Source organism: Lithobates pipiens, unplaced genomic scaffold, assembly GCF_037356315.1.
Source record: "Lithobates pipiens isolate NorthernLeopardFrog02 unplaced genomic scaffold, aLitPip1_a1.2 Scaffold_27, whole genome shotgun sequence".
Lineage (NCBI taxonomy): Eukaryota > Metazoa > Chordata > Amphibia > Anura > Ranidae > Lithobates > Lithobates pipiens.
The window spans coordinates 219,398,511-219,415,638 of NW_027507788.1; positions in this window are offsets into that span (position 1 = coordinate 219,398,511).

The following is a 17,128-nucleotide window of genomic DNA, read 5'->3' on the forward strand; positions in this document are numbered from 1 at the left end:
GCTGAAAAGAATCTGCAGGGGGTCATTGATGTAAGAGGGGAGTAGGGACCCTAAAATAAGGGTAATCTGTCCTCCGTCTCTGATCATCTCCTGTAATCCATCCGCAGTCTCTGGTCATCTCCTGTAATCTGTCCGCAGTCTCTGGTCATCTCCTGTAATCTGTCCTCTGTCTCTGATCATCTCCTGTAATCCGTCCTCTGTCTCTGATCATCTCCTGTAATCCGTCCTCCGTCTCTGATCATCTCCTGTAATCCATCCTCCGTCTCTGATCATCTACTGTAATCCATCCGCAGTCTCTGGTCATCTCCTGTAATCCGTCCTCCGTCTCTGATCATCTCCTGTAATCCATCCGCAGTCTCTGGTCATCTCCTGTAATCTGTCCGCAGTCTCTGGTCATCTCCTGTAATCTGTCCTCTGTCTCTGATCATCTCCTGTAATCCGTCCTCCGTCTCTGATCATCTCCTGTAATCTGTCCTCTGTCTCTGATCATCTCCTGTAATCCGTCCTCTGTCTCTGATCATCTCCTGTAATCTGTCCTCTGTCTCTGATCATCTCCTGTAATCCGTCCTCCGTCTCTGATCATCTCCTGTAATCCGTCCTCCGTCTCTGATCATCTACTGTAATCCGTCCTCTATCTCTGATCATCTCCTGTAGTCCGTCCTCCGTCTCTGATCATCTCCTGTAATCCATCCGCAATCTCTGGTCATCTCCTGTAATCTGTCCTCCGTCTCTGATCATCTCCTGTAATCCGTCCTCTGTCTCTGATCATCTACTGTAATGCATCCGCAGTCTCTGGTCATCTCCTGTAATTCGTCCTCTGTCTCTGATCATCTACTGTAATCCATCCGTAGTCTCTGGTCATCTCCTGTAATCCGTCCTCTGTCTCTGATCATCTCCTGTAATCCATCCGCAGTCTCTGATCATCTCCTGTAATCCATCCGCAGTCTCTGGTCATCTCCTGTAATCTGTCCGCAGTCTCTGGTCATCTCCTGTAATCTGTCCTCTGTCTCTGATCATCTACTGTAATCCGTCCTCTGTCTCTGATCATCTCCTGTAATCCGTCCTCCGTCTCTGATCATCTACTGTAATCCGTCCTCTGTCTCTGATCATCTCCTGTAGTCCGTCCTCCGTCTCTGATCATCTCCTGTAATCCATCCGCAATCTCTGGTCATCTCCTGTAATCTGTCCTCCGTCTCTGATCATCTCCTGTAATCCGTCCTCTGTCTCTGATCATCTACTGTAATCCATCCGCAGTCTCTGGTCATCTCCTGTAATCCGTCCTCTGTCTCTGATCATCTACTGTAATCCATCCGCAGTCTCTGGTCATCTCCTGTAATCCGTCCTCTGTCTCTGATCATCTACTGTAATCCATCCGCAGTCTCTGGTCATCTCCTGTAATCCGTCCTCTGTCTCTGATCATCTCCTGTAATCCATCCGCAGTCTCTGATCATCTCCTGTAATCCATCCGCAGTCTCTGGTCATCTCCTGTAATCTGTCCGCAGTCTCTGGTCATCTCCTGTAATCTGTCCGCAGTCTCCGATCATCTCCTGTAATCCGTCCTCTGTCTCTGATCATCTCCTGTAATCTATCAGCAGTCTCTGGTCATCTCCTGTAATCTGTCCGCAGTCTCTGGTCATCTCCTGTAATCCGTCCTCTGTCTCTGATCATCTCCTGTAGTCCGTCCTCCGTCTCTGATCATCTCCTGTAATCCATCCGCAGTCTCTGGTCATCTCCTGTAATCTGTCCGCAGTCTCTGGTCATCTCCTGTAATCCGTCCTCTGTCTCTGATCATCTCCTGTAGTCCGTCCTCCGTCTCTGGTCATCTCCTGTAATCCATCCGCAGTCTCTGGTCATCTCCTGTAATCTGTCCGCAGTCTCTGGTCATCTCCTGTAATCCGTCCTCTGTCTCTGATCATCTCCTGTAGTCCGTCCTCCGTCTCTGGTCATCTCCTGTAATCCATCCGCAGTCTCTGGTCATCTCCTGTAATCTGTCCGCAGTCTCTGGTCATCTCCTGTAATCCGTCCTCTGTCTCTGATCATCTCCTGTAATCCATCCGCAATCTCTGGTCATCTCCTGTAATCCGTTTGCAGTCTCTGATCATCTTCTGTAATTCATCCACAGTCTCTGATCATCTCCTGTAATCCGTCCTCTGTCTCTGATCATCTCCTGTAATCCGTCCTCTGTCTCTGATCATCTACTGTAATCCGTCCTCTGTCTCTGATCATCTCCTGTAGTCCGTCCTCCGTCTCTGATCATCTCCTGTAATCCGTCCTCTGTCTCTGATCATCTACTGTAATCCATCCGCAGTCTCTGGTCATCTCCTGTAATCCGTCCTCTGTCTCTGATCATCTACTGTAATCCATCCGCAGTCTCTGGTCATCTCCTGTAATCCGTCCTCTGTCTCTGATCATCTCCTGTAATCCATCCGCAGTCTCTGATCATCTCCTGTAATCCATCCGCAGTCTCTGGTCATCTCCTGTAATCTGTCCGCAGTCTCTGGTCATCTCCTGTAATCTGTCCTCTGTCTCTGATCATCTACTGTAATCCGTCCTCTGTCTCTGATCATCTCCTGTAATCCGTCCTCCGTCTCTGATCATCTACTGTAATCCGTCCTCTGTCTCTGATCATCTCCTGTAGTCCGTCCTCCTTCTCTGATCATCTCCTGTAATCCATCCGCAATCTCTGGTCATCTCCTGTAATCTGTCCTCCGTCTCTGATCATCTCCTGTAATCCGTCCTCTGTCTCTGATCATCTACTGTAATCCATCCGCAGTCTCTGGTCATCTCCTGTAATCCGTCCTCTGTCTCTGATCATCTACTGTAATCCATCCGCAGTCTCTGGTCATCTCCTGTAATCCGTCCTCTGTCTCTGATCATCTCCTGTAATCCATCCGCAGTCTCTGATCATCTCCTGTAATCCATCCGCAGTCTCTGGTCATCTCCTGTAATCTGTCCGCAGTCTCTGGTCATCTCCTGTAATCTGTCCGCAGTCTCTGATCATCTCCTGTAATCCGTCCTCTGTCTCTGATCATCTCCTGTAATCCATCCGCAGTCTCTGGTCATCTCCTGTAATCTGTCCGCAGTCTCTGGTCATCTCCTGTAATCCGTCCTCTGTCTCTGATCATCTCCTGTAGTCCGTCCTCCGTCTCTGATCATCTCCTGTAATCCGTCCTCTGTCTCTGATCATCTCCTGTAATCCATCCGCAGTCTCTGGTCATCTCCTGTAATCTGTCCGCAGTCTCTGGTCATCTCCTGTAATCCGTCCTCTGTCTCTGATCATCTCCTGTAGTCCGTCCTCCGTCTCTGGTCATCTCCTGTAATCCATCCGCAGTCTCTGGTCATCTCCTGTAATCTGTCCGCAGTCTCTGGTCATCTCCTGTAATCCGTCCTCTGTCTCTGATCATCTCCTGTAGTCCGTCCTCCGTCTCTGGTCATCTCCTGTAATCCATCCGCAGTCTCTGGTCATCTCCTGTAATCTGTCCGCAGTCTCTGATCATCTCCTGTAATCCGTCCTCTGTCTCTGATCATCTCCTGTAATCCATCCGCAGTCTCTGGTCATCTCCTCTAATCTGTCCGCAGTCTCTGGTCATCTCCTGTAATCCGTCCTCTGTCTCTGATCATCTCCTGTAGTCCGTCCTCCGTCTCTGATCATCTCCTGTAATCCATCCGCAGTCTCTGGTCATCTCCTGTAATCTGTCCGCAGTCTCTGGTCATCTCCTGTAATCCGTCCTCTGTCTCTGATCATCTCCTGTAGTCCGTCCTCCGTCTCTGGTCATCTCCTGTAATCCATCCGCAGTCTCTGGTCATCTCCTGTAATCTGTCCGCAGTCTCTGGTCATCTCCTGTAATCCGTCCTCTGTCTCTGATCATCTCCTGTAGTCCGTCCTCCGTCTCTGGTCATCTCCTGTAATCCATCCGCAGTCTCTGGTCATCTCCTGTAATCTGTCCGCAGTCTCTGGTCATCTCCTGTAATCCGTCCTCTGTCTCTGATCATCTACTGTAATCTGCCCGCAATCTCTGGTCATCTCCTGTAATCCGTTTGCAGTCTCTGATCATCTTCTGTAATTCATCCACAGTCTCTGATCATCTCCTGTAATCCGTCCTCTGTCTCTGATCATCTCCTGTAATCCGTCCTCTGTCTCTGATCATCTACTGTAATCCGTCCTCTGTCTCTGATCATCTCCTGTAGTCCGTCCTCCGTCTCTGATCATCTCCTGTAATCCGTCCTCTGTCTCTGATCATCTACTGTAATCCATCCGCAGTCTCTGGTCATCTCCTGTAATCCGTCCTCTGTCTCTGATCATCTACTGTAATCCATCCGCAGTCTCTGGTCATCTCCTGTAATCCGTCCTCTGTCTCTGATCATCTCCTGTAATCCATCCGCAGTCTCTGATCATCTCCTGTAATCCATCCGCAGTCTCTGGTCATCTCCTGTAATCTGTCCGCAGTCTCTGGTCATCTCCTGTAATCTGTCCTCTGTCTCTGATCATCTACTGTAATCCGTCCTCTGTCTCTGATCATCTCCTGTAATCCGTCCTCCGTCTCTGATCATCTACTGTAATCCGTCCTCTGTCTCTGATCATCTCCTGTAGTCCGTCCTCCTTCTCTGATCATCTCCTGTAATCCATCCGCAATCTCTGGTCATCTCCTGTAATCTGTCCTCCGTCTCTGATCATCTCCTGTAATCCGTCCTCTGTCTCTGATCATCTACTGTAATCCATCCGCAGTCTCTGGTCATCTCCTGTAATCCGTCCTCTGTCTCTGATCATCTACTGTAATCCATCCGCAGTCTCTGGTCATCTCCTGTAATCCGTCCTCTGTCTCTGATCATCTCCTGTAATCCATCCGCAGTCTCTGATCATCTCCTGTAATCCATCCGCAGTCTCTGGTCATCTCCTGTAATCTGTCCGCAGTCTCTGGTCATCTCCTGTAATCTGTCCGCAGTCTCTGATCATCTCCTGTAATCCGTCCTCTGTCTCTGATCATCTCCTGTAATCCATCCGCAGTCTCTGGTCATCTCCTGTAATCTGTCCGCAGTCTCTGGTCATCTCCTGTAATCCGTCCTCTGTCTCTGATCATCTCCTGTAGTCCGTCCTCCGTCTCTGATCATCTCCTGTAATCCGTCCTCTGTCTCTGATCATCTCCTGTAATCCATCCGCAGTCTCTGGTCATCTCCTGTAATCTGTCCGCAGTCTCTGGTCATCTCCTGTAATCCGTCCTCTGTCTCTGATCATCTCCTGTAGTCCGTCCTCCGTCTCTGGTCATCTCCTGTAATCCATCCGCAGTCTCTGGTCATCTCCTGTAATCTGTCCGCAGTCTCTGGTCATCTCCTGTAATCCGTCCTCTGTCTCTGATCATCTCCTGTAGTCCGTCCTCCGTCTCTGGTCATCTCCTGTAATCCATCCGCAGTCTCTGGTCATCTCCTGTAATCTGTCCGCAGTCTCTGATCATCTCCTGTAATCCGTCCTCTGTCTCTGATCATCTCCTGTAATCCATCCGCAGTCTCTGGTCATCTCCTCTAATCTGTCCGCAGTCTCTGGTCATCTCCTGTAATCCGTCCTCTGTCTCTGATCATCTCCTGTAGTCCGTCCTCCGTCTCTGATCATCTCCTGTAATCCATCCGCAGTCTCTGGTCATCTCCTGTAATCTGTCCGCAGTCTCTGGTCATCTCCTGTAATCCGTCCTCTGTCTCTGATAATCTCCTGTAGTCCGTCCTCCGTCTCTGGTCATCTCCTGTAATCCATCCGCAGTCTCTGGTCATCTCCTGTAATCTGTCCGCAGTCTCTGGTCATCTCCTGTAATCCGTCCTCTGTCTCTGATCATCTCCTGTAGTCCGTCCTCCGTCTCTGGTCATCTCCTGTAATCCATCCGCAGTCTCTGGTCATCTCCTGTAATCTGTCCGCAGTCTCTGGTCATCTCCTGTAATCCGTCCTCTGTCTCTGATCATCTACTGTAATCTGCCCGCAATCTCTGGTCATCTCCTGTAATCCGTTTGCAGTCTCTGATCATCTTCTGTAATTCATCCACAGTCTCTGATCATCTCCTGTAATCCGTCCTCTGTCTCTGATCATCTCCTGTAATCCGTCCTCTGTCTCTGATCATCTACTGTAATCCGTCCTCTGTCTCTGATCATCTCCTGTAGTCCGTCCTCCGTCTCTGATCATCTCCTGTAATCCGTCCTCTGTCTCTGATCATCTACTGTAATCCATCCGCAGTCTCTGGTCATCTCCTGTAATCCGTCCTCTGTCTCTGATCATCTACTGTAATCCATCCGCAGTCTCTGGTCATCTCCTGTAATCCGTCCTCTGTCTCTGATCATCTCCTGTAATCCATCCGCAGTCTCTGATCATCTCCTGTAATCCATCCGCAGTCTCTGGTCATCTCCTGTAATCTGTCCGCAGTCTCTGGTCATCTCCTGTAATCTGTCCTCTGTCTCTGATCATCTACTGTAATCCGTCCTCTGTCTCTGATCATCTCCTGTAATCCGTCCTCCGTCTCTGATCATCTACTGTAATCCGTCCTCTGTCTCTGATCATCTCCTGTAGTCCGTCCTCCTTCTCTGATCATCTCCTGTAATCCATCCGCAATCTCTGGTCATCTCCTGTAATCTGTCCTCCGTCTCTGATCATCTCCTGTAATCCGTCCTCTGTCTCTGATCATCTACTGTAATCCATCCGCAGTCTCTGGTCATCTCCTGTAATCCGTCCTCTGTCTCTGATCATCTACTGTAATCCATCCGCAGTCTCTGGTCATCTCCTGTAATCCGTCCTCTGTCTCTGATCATCTCCTGTAATCCATCCGCAGTCTCTGATCATCTCCTGTAATCCATCCGCAGTCTCTGGTCATCTCCTGTAATCTGTCCGCAGTCTCTGGTCATCTCCTGTAATCTGTCCGCAGTCTCTGATCATCTCCTGTAATCCGTCCTCTGTCTCTGATCATCTCCTGTAATCCATCCGCAGTCTCTGGTCATCTCCTGTAATCTGTCCGCAGTCTCTGGTCATCTCCTGTAATCCGTCCTCTGTCTCTGATCATCTCCTGTAATCCGTCCTCTGTCTCTGATCATCTCCTGTAATCCATCCGCAGTCTCTGGTCATCTCCTGTAATCTGTCCGCAGTCTCTGGTCATCTTCTGTAATCCGTCCTCTGTCTCTGATCATCTCCTGTAGTCCGTCCTCCGTCTCTGGTCATCTCCTGTAATCCATCCGCAGTCTCTGGTCATCTCCTGTAATCTGTCCGCAGTCTCTGGTCATCTCCTGTAATCCGTCCTCTGTCTCTGATCATCTCCTGTAGTCCGTCCTCCGTCTCTGGTCATCTCCTGTAATCCATCCGCAGTCTCTGGTCATCTCCTGTAATCTGTCCGCAGTCTCTGATCATCTCCTGTAATCCGTCCTCTGTCTCTGATCATCTCCTGTAATCCATCCGCAGTCTCTGGTCATCTCCTCTAATCTGTCCGCAGTCTCTGGTCATCTCCTGTAATCCGTCCTCTGTCTCTGATCATCTCCTGTAGTCCGTCCTCCGTCTCTGATCATCTCCTGTAATCCATCCGCAGTCTCTGGTCATCTCCTGTAATCTGTCCGCAGTCTCTGGTCATCTCCTGTAATCCGTCCTCTGTCTCTGATCATCTCCTGTAGTCCGTCCTCCGTCTCTGGTCATCTCCTGTAATCCATCCGCAGTCTCTGGTCATCTCCTGTAATCTGTCCGCAGTCTCTGGTCATCTCCTGTAATCCGTCCTCTGTCTCTGATCATCTCCTGTAATCCGTCCTCAGTCTCTGATCATCTACTGTAATCTGCCCGCAATCTCTGGTCATCTCCTGTAATCCGTTTGCAGTCTCTGATTATCTTCTGTAATTCATCCGCAGTCTCTGATCATCTCCTGTAATCCGTCCGCAGTCTCTGATCATCAAGCCAATCGCTGATTGAAAAAAAAAAAATACCATAGTTGTGGATCATCGATGACAGCTTAACCATATCTTTGGTAAACCACTTACAAGCCGTGGCATATATACAGCATACGTATTGCAGTGGCTAAATCCCTTGTCTACCATTTATAGATGTACCTTGGTACATTTATGGTGACTCGGGAAGTACTGAAGATGGAGGAGCAGCATGACAGCCAGGTATCTTTCTGGAAGATGGTCCGTGATGACTTTTTTCTTACACTGAAAAGTTAAATAACAAAATGTATATTTATATAAAATATATAAATAAATAAAAAATATGTCTTTCGATTGCAGTGCAGTATTTCAATAAAAAGAAATAATGGTAATTACTGGGTTTTCCTGCCTCATTGTACCATCCCTAATGTTCCCGAACCACTCCTCGCCTCCATCACTTCTGTTTTTGGAATGAGTAGTGCACATTTATTGCAGTCATGTGCAATGCTCTCTGCACACTACAAATCCTATAGTCCATGTTCTATATCTGGAGTGAGCAAGCGAGGATGGCTACATTCCTATGTACAGTGAGACCAAGGTAGGGTGGCTTTGCTACTACATACAGTAAGACAGGGGGGCTTCATTTCTAGATGCAGTGAGACCAAGGCAGGGTGTCTACATTCCCACTACAGGGGGACCAAAGCAGGGTGGCTACGTTCCTCCATACAGTTGGACCAAGGCAGGGTGGCTACGTTCCTACATACAGTTGGACCAAGGCAGGGTGGTTACGTTCCTACATACAGTTGGACCAAGGCAGGGTGGTTACGTTCCTACATACAGTTGGACCAAGGCAGGGTGGGTGCGTTCCTACATACAGGGGGACCAAGGCAGGGTGGTTACATTCCTCCATACAGTTGGACCAAGGCAGGGTGGTTACATTCCTCCATACAGTTGGACCAAGGCAGGGTGGTTACGTTCCTACATACAGTGGGACCAAGGCAGGGTGTCTACATTCCTATTACAGTTGGACCAAGGCAGGGTGGCTACATTCCTACTACAGTGGGACCAATACAAGGTGGCTATGTTCCTACATACAGTGGGACCAAGGCAGAGCAGCTACGTACCTACATACAGTGGGACCAAGAGAGGGTGACTACGTTCCTACATACAATGGAACCAAGAGGGGTGCCTATATCCCTACATTTAGCGGGACCATGGATAACAAATGTAGCCACCATCTAACAGGATATCAGTTCACAGCAGCAAAAACAGAAAAGGACTTTTTTGTTTTGGGGGAGGCGGAAAGCAAAAAAAGGGACTTTAAGAAGTTAGGAAAATAGAATGTAATCAATTATTATTTTTTTTTTAAACCAGAGTTTAGTATCACTTTAATTTTGCCTTCCCCATTGCCTCATGTGCAAACCTTCAGCTAAATGTCATGAATTTCAATGAAATTTCCACCTAGTGAAGTAGATTGTTGGAAGGCTGATGAGTCTGAATGATGAACTAGTATTACATACTAGACATGTGCAGTTAGTTTCGTACAAAACAAATTCGTACGAATCCGAAATACAAATTTTTATGCATACGAATTCTGTACGAACTACGAAATTTCTTTTTACGAATTTCAGATCTAAATTCATAATGAAAACTTGTAATTAACGAAATGTTAACGAACCTAAAAGTTGAAATCCCAGGAAGTCAGCACAGCACAGGGATGGTGGGAACCCTCATAATGATAAATTCATCATAACGAAAATTCGTAAATTGTTACTGTAGCGCCGACTCCTGACGAGCACGTGCTATATGTTTTTGAAAATGAATATTCCTAAAACCACACTTGGGTTTTGGGGCTAATTTTGCTAAATTGTGTTTTCACTGCCGGTCTAGCTGGATTGCATTGCATTCTCCTTGGCTGCAGGTGTCGCTGTCACCGCCAGCAAGTGGTAGAACGCAGTCTAGTTGGGTGTATTGGGTGTCATCCTTTTCTCAGAACCAGCCCAGTGGGAGTGTTTTCCTGCTGTGCACTCTGGGAGGTGGTATTTAAGGTACTGCGATCATGTGCTTCGGGGTTCAGGTCCAAAAGATATTTTCTGTCTGTTTGGTCCCGGTCCCCCTGACCAGCCCTCATGGCCCTCCTGGCCTGGGGTGCGGATCCGTCCAATTCCGAGCCTTGGGGCTGGATAGCCCGAGGAGAAGCAACTGCAGGGACATGCCTGAATGGATATGAGGTCATAATGATTCAAAGGTGGTCTGGTGCCATCTCATCTGAAGAGAGGCCCAGCAACTGGGAAAGCATCCAGGGGTGGACTCTTCGGGAGAAGGCCATGTGTAAGGCTGGTTTCTCAGAAGGAGCCTGGAGGCTCAGTTGAAGGACACTTTGTGGATCTATATTTATATGGCATCGCCGGACCGGCTGGGAGATACTGGTACCGTATGATAGTTCTCTAAATTTGTCTATGACCCTCAGTTACATCCAAGTCTGTGGCAGAGACTTTTGTTTCTCAAGTGTTCTACATCCAAGTCTGTGGCAGAGACTTCGCATTACTTAACACCCTTCTGGCTGCTAGGCCTAGTGACAGGAGGTCTATCCGGAGGTTGTGACAATCCAGCTGTGAAACGTTTATTCTCTGGATTTTTTCTATAAGAGACTTCCTATTTTTGCAGTTCCAAAAGTACCTGAACTTTCTTCCTAACCCTCTACCCTTTGATTAAGAAACTGTGTTATCTTCTAAATAAATAATCCAAAAGAGGATCCAGTGTCAGTTTCTGCATTTTTTTGGGCCATCTACCACGGGAAACCCCTAGACAGAGGCAAGGTCAAGAAGGTAGCGATAAGCCCAACAAAAACCAGCAGCTCCTTTGGGGGTCAGTGCTACATTACGAAAAGTTAATGAACCTAAACGTTAAAACCCCAGGAAGTCAGCACAGGGATGGTGGGAACCCTATGGGGTATAGAGGTGTTCAAGAGGGTGGGGAGGGCTCTGAGTATACCCTTTCACCCCCATATGAGTTATGCAGAGTGGGTGTATGGGGCTTTCCAGACTCGTCGGGATTATGATTTGGAAACACTTTTTTTAGTTAGTTTAGTAGTCCGTTATTTCACGTGGAGTGCACGGTGTCAGGTATTCTTACGGAGTAAACTCCTCCCTGTGGAAGTGGTGATGCAGAACATTCTGGGTGAGGTTGGGAAGATTCGGGGTCTTGAGAAAGACAGGTGGCAGCAGGAGGCCTGGATAAAGGCGTGGAGGAATATCAGGGCTCTGTAGCGGCTGCCTGTTGATCTCGGGGTGTGCGGCTTTCTTTGTATTCTTCTTTCACTCCCCTAGATTTTCAGATCCAATATAATTTTGATTAAGGCTCCATGCATGGTGACGGTGATGTTCCTTAGTCTGGATCTCCCGTAGGGATTATGTTGTGCGCAATCTGGTTCGCACCGTTTATTTTGTTCTTGTTCTTTCTGGTTTGTATAATTATATTCAATTATTTTGTAAATATGTTTTATTTATTTACCGTATATACTCGAGTATAAGCCGAGATTTTCAGCCCTTTTTTTTAGGCTGAAAGTGCCCCCCTCGGTTTATACTCGAGTCACCGCCGTGTGCCTACCCGATCAGCGTGTCGTGCAGACAAACGGCGGCCATTCCACTATTCAAAAGCCGCGCCTCCCTGTCTGTGATAGGCGGAACACTCAATTTCCCAGCAGTCAGTGGTCCACCTATCACGGACATCCGCTCATCCTCATACTACGGACGAGGATGAGAGGATGTCCGTGATAGGCGGAACACTGACTGCTGGGAAATTGAGTGTTCCGCCTATCACAGACAGGGAGGCGCGGCTTTTGAACAGTGGAATGGCCGCCGTCTGTCACAGACGAGGAGAAGAGGTGCGGCGATCCTGGCATGGCCGCCGTATGTTTTTACATGCAGATTGCTGCAGAAGGACACAGGCTGCAGAAGGACAAAGAGGCACAGGACACAGGTAGGCTGGACACAGGGATGGACACAGGGATGGACACAGGGATGGACACAGGGATGGACAGGCATGTCTCACCCTCGGCTTATACACGAGTCAATAAGTTTTCCCATTTTTTTTGTGGTAAATTAGGGGCCTCGGCTTATATTCGGATCGACCTATACTCTAGTATATACGGTATTATGGTTTTATTGTATATAAGTTGTTGTTTGTAAGATTTTCAATAAACAATAAACAAAATTAACCCTATGGGGAATTTCTATGCTTACGAATTTCATACAAAATAGGAAATTTCGTTAACGAATTTTGGAATTTCGGATCTAAATTAACAGAAAACGTGACTGGTGTTTTGTTCACCAATCAGAGGAAGTCAGCACAGCACGGGGATGATGGGAGCCCCTCGTACTGATAAATTCATCATAATGAACTTTTGTTATTTTAATGGAAAGTTTGAGAATCTAACTAAAATTCGTATTTCTTACGAATCCGAATCAAATTTCGTACACGAAATACGATTTTTTTTTCGTATTGAATGAAACGGAACGAAACACATTTTTTGACGGCGCCCATGTCTATTACATACTTAGGGATTTCCTCGATCTCTGTAGAAGACCTCAGCAGATCTGGTCGGTCGGATTGAATTCGCCATTTTCTATTGTTAGGACTAGTGATGGAGGAACTTCCGACGGGACGTTTCGCGAACGCGGACCGCGAACGAGGCCGACGGTTCGCGAAACCGAAAGTTCGCGGCGGGCCCCATTGACTTCAATGGGAGGTGAACTTCGCAAACGTCCAATTTGCAGCCACAAGATAATTATTAGCTGGGCAAACATAGTCCCACCACATGGCCAATTACATAACACATGTATGAGGTGAATTTGGGATCGACAACTACAAGCATTCTTTTTTTATATGGGAAATTGTTCTGACAATTCAGGACTGTGGAGCGCATGAAGGCAATGGAGGAGAGGGAAGGTCAGGGACCAGGGTAGGCAAAGAAGAGGGTGCAGGAGATGATCACCAGCAGCGTGACATACAACAATGACACCTGCACCGTGATAGAGGCATCTGACAACAGCACCGTGATAGAGGGCACTGACATCAGGAGCGTGACATAAAGCATTAACACCAGCACCGTGACATACAGCATTGACAGCAACACCGTGATAGAGAGTACTGACATCAGCAGCGTGACATAAAGCATTAACACCAGCACCGTGACATACAGCATTGACAGCAGCACCGTGATAGAGAGCACTGACATCAGCACCGTGACATAAATCACTCACATCAGCACCGTGATATACAGCACTGACAGCAGAAGCGTGACATACAGCACTGACATCAGCACCGTGATATACAGCACTGACAGCAGCACCGTGACAGAGAGCACTGACATCAGCAGCGTGACATTAAGCACTCACACCAGCACCGTGATATACAGCACTGACAGCAGCACCGTAAGCAGCCCCAGGACGAAGTCAGCACAGCACAGGGATGGTGTGATCCCCTCATAATAAGCAGGCCCAGGAGAAACTCAGCACAGGACAGGGATGGTGTGATCCCCTCATAATAAGAACCCCCAGGAGGAAGTCAGCACAGCACAGGGATGGTGTGATCCCCTCATAATAAGCAGGCCCAGGAGTAAGTCAGCACAGCACAGGGATGGTGTGATCCCCTCATAATAAGCAGGCCCAGGAGTAAGTCAGCACAGCACAGGGATGGTGTGATCCCCTCATAATAAGCAGGCCCAGGAGAAACTGTAGCACTCTTAACCAAGTTATCAGTCCTTATGCAGACCTTTGTGGACCAAGTAGGTTGTGTGTGACTGATTAGCAGACTGTACGTCAGTCCCTATACTGCTGAAGGACTGCTGCAGTATAGGGCAGCTGTCACGTACCTTTAAGCAGAGCCCGGAGTGCAGGGAGTGGCCTCTCGTAGACCTCTGACTCGAGAGACCCTGGTAGTGGTGACAGGGGCTCAGGAGCACAGAGGGGCACAAGTGCCTGACTGGATAGCAGGTGGTAGTGGCAGAAGACCGTTGAAGGAGGAGGTGTATTGTAGTCCGGTGTCTGAATGCAGGCAAAGGTGAGATAAGTTCCAGCAGCCAGCAGAAGGATTCCTGTAGTCCAGCAACGGCATACAAGTGATTGCAGGAAGTGACAAACAACGGAGGGGTATTGTAGTCCAACAACGGATGCAGGTGTAATGGATAAGCGGAAGCGGAAGAGTCCAGTAGTCTGCGGCCAGAGGTAGAAGGCTACAAATGCAGAAGGAGTACAGCCAGATATTGCGGAGGACTGGGAGGTGTCCTGTAGTACAACAGCAAGCAACTTACAGTTGACGGATGGTGTAACAGTCCAGGTCAGGCACAGGCGGGCAGATCAGGTACAGAAACGGAATCCAGAAGAGTAGTCGGGTACAAGCCAAAGTCGGGGGGGCAGGCAGCAAACAGCAGAGTCGGGAACAAGCCGGGTTCGATACGGATCAGGGTACAGGTACAGATACAGGTACAGGTTCAGGTTCAGATTCAAATACGGATCACCAGGACGCACAGGAACGCTGTTGATCAGGCAGCAAGGCAGTGAGGCATGGATCCAGTTTAAATAGCGCTATTGGCGCCAATTTGCGTCAAACGGCCGCGCGCGCACCCGCGGTAACGCTCCTGGAACTGGGCAAGAGATCTTCTGCGACTTTCGCCGCTCGGACGTCCGTGAGGAGGATCTTCCTGACATTGCCCCCCCCCAATGGGCAGCCTCCGGATGCCCAACTGGGACATCTTACCTGGGTGAGATCTTTTAAATGCCAGAACCAACCTCTTGGCGTGGATGCCAGTCTCTGGTTCCCAGGAGTTCTCTTCTGGACCATACCCCTTCCACTTCACCAGATACTGTACCTGGTTGCGTCTCTTTCTGCAATCCAAAATTGCTTCTACTTCAAACTCCTCTTCACCATTAATAAGCACAGGTTCAGGAGGGCCCACGTTCCGATCGGTGAAGGGATCCTGAATTGAAGGTCTTAAGAGAGACACATGAAACACTGGGTGAATACACAGCGATTCTGGTAATTTCAGTTCATAAGCCACATTGTTAATTTTCCTGGAAATTGGGAAAGGACCCACAAATCTTGGGCCCAGTTTCTTAGATGGGCATGTTAATTTTAGATTCAGAGTAGATAACCAAACCAAATCTCCGGGTTTTAGGTCGAGCTCCCCTCTCCTCTTTCTGTCAAAAACTGCTTTGTTGCGTTCTTGAGTTCTTGCCATCGTTTCTTGAAGCAATTTGTTATTGGTGCAGAAAAAGTCCAAAGTTTCTTGAACTGCTGGAACCGTGCATTCTGGGATATTGGCTGATAAGAACTGAGGGTGAAAACCATAGTTCGCAAAGAAGGGAGATTGATTAGTTGCAGAATGAACAGAGTTATTGTAGGAAAACTCGGCAAGTGGTAAAAGGGATACCCAATCGTCTTGCGAAAAAGAAGAATAACACCGCAAATATTGCTCAAGGGTCTGGTTCGTTCGTTCGGTCTGGCCGTTGGTCTGGGGATGATAGGCAGACGAGAATGAAAGATCAATTTTCAAGGACTTACATAAAGCTCTCCAAAATTTTGATGTAAATTGTACCCCTCGGTCGGAAACAATGTTCGCAGGTATACCGTGGAGTCTTACAATCTCCTTAATGAAGATCCTTGCGGTCTCAGGGGCAGAGGGTGTACCCTTCATGGGCAGAAAGTGAGCCATTTTGGACAATCTGTCGACCACCACAAGGATAGTGGTGAAGCCTTCTGACGGAGGTAATTCTACAATAAAGTCTATGGAAATCATTTTCCAAGGCCTTTCCGGGATGGGGAGTGGTTTCAGCAACCCCCAGGCTTTGGTCTTGCTACTCTTGTTCTGGGTACAGGTAATGCAAGATTCAACATAAAGTTTACAGTCTTTTAGCAGCTGAGGCCACCAGAAGGTGCGTTGGAGAAGTTCGGCGGTCTTGTGTACCCCAAAATGACCGGCCAATTTGTGGTCATGGCAAGACTTGAGAACAGCAACCCGTAGTTGTTGGGGCACGTAGATCTTGTTTTCATGCCATAACAAGTTATTGCTAGAGAGTAAAGTGGTGTTTGAGGGATGTGGAGCTGAAGATGAAGCCTGCTTAAGTTGGGATAGAAGATCTTCCTGGAGCATAAGGAAATTTCCGGGCGCAAGGATGGTGTCTGTGGGTTAAAGAACTTCGGGTTCGCTGAACATCCGGGATAGCGCGTCGGGTTTGGTGTTCTTTGATCCGGGCCTATAGGTAATGTGGAAGGAAAATCTTGTAAAGAAAAGTGCCCATCTGGCCTGACGCGGCTTCAGCCTCTTAGCAGTCTTTAAATACTCTAAGTTCTTGTGGTCAGTGTATACCAGAATGGGATGGGCTGCTCCCTCCAGGAGATAGCGCCATTCCTCAAGTGCGGCTTTGATAGCGAGTAACTCCCTGTCCCCGACATCATAATTCTTTTCCGCTTCAGACAATTTACGTGAGAAAAACGCCACCGGATGCAATAAAGCCTTTGGGCCCTGTCTCTGAGAAAGGACTGCTCCCACTGCAACTTCGGATGCATCCACCTCAAGGATGTAGGGTAGCGCAGAATTAGGATGCTTCAGGACAGATGCTGACACAAACTGTTCTTTAAGGGAAGAAAATGCGGCCTGTGCCTCCGGAGTCCACCGGAACTTGATACCTTGTCTCGTTAATCTGGTGATTGGAGCGATGATTGTAGAAAATCCCTTGATGAATTTTCGATAAAAATTTGCAAACCCCACAAAGCGTTGAATTCCTCTTTTATCAGTAGGGGCTGGCCAGTCCAGGATGGCCGAAACTTTTTGCGGATCCATCTTGATTCCATCCACCGAAATAATCAGCCCCAAAAACTGAATGCTGCGACGTTCAAACTCGCACTTCTCAGGTTTTGCGTACAAGCCGTGTTGGCGAAGCCGAGTGAGAACCTTCTTAACGTGTTCCCTGTGAACTGGTAGAGAGGGGGAGAAAATTAAGATGTCGTCCAGATACACTAAAACAAACAGGTCGAGAAAATCTCTAAAGATATCATTCACAAAATGCTGGAAAGTCGCAGGAGCGTTGCATAGCCCAAAGGGCATTACGAGATATTCAAAATGTCCGAAGCGGGTGCGGAAGGCAGTCTTCCATTCGTCCCCGCTTCGGATACGGACCAAATTATAGGCTCCGCGAAGATCCAATTTTGTGAAGATACTAGCTGATCCAAGGCGCTGGAATAATTCGGGTACCAA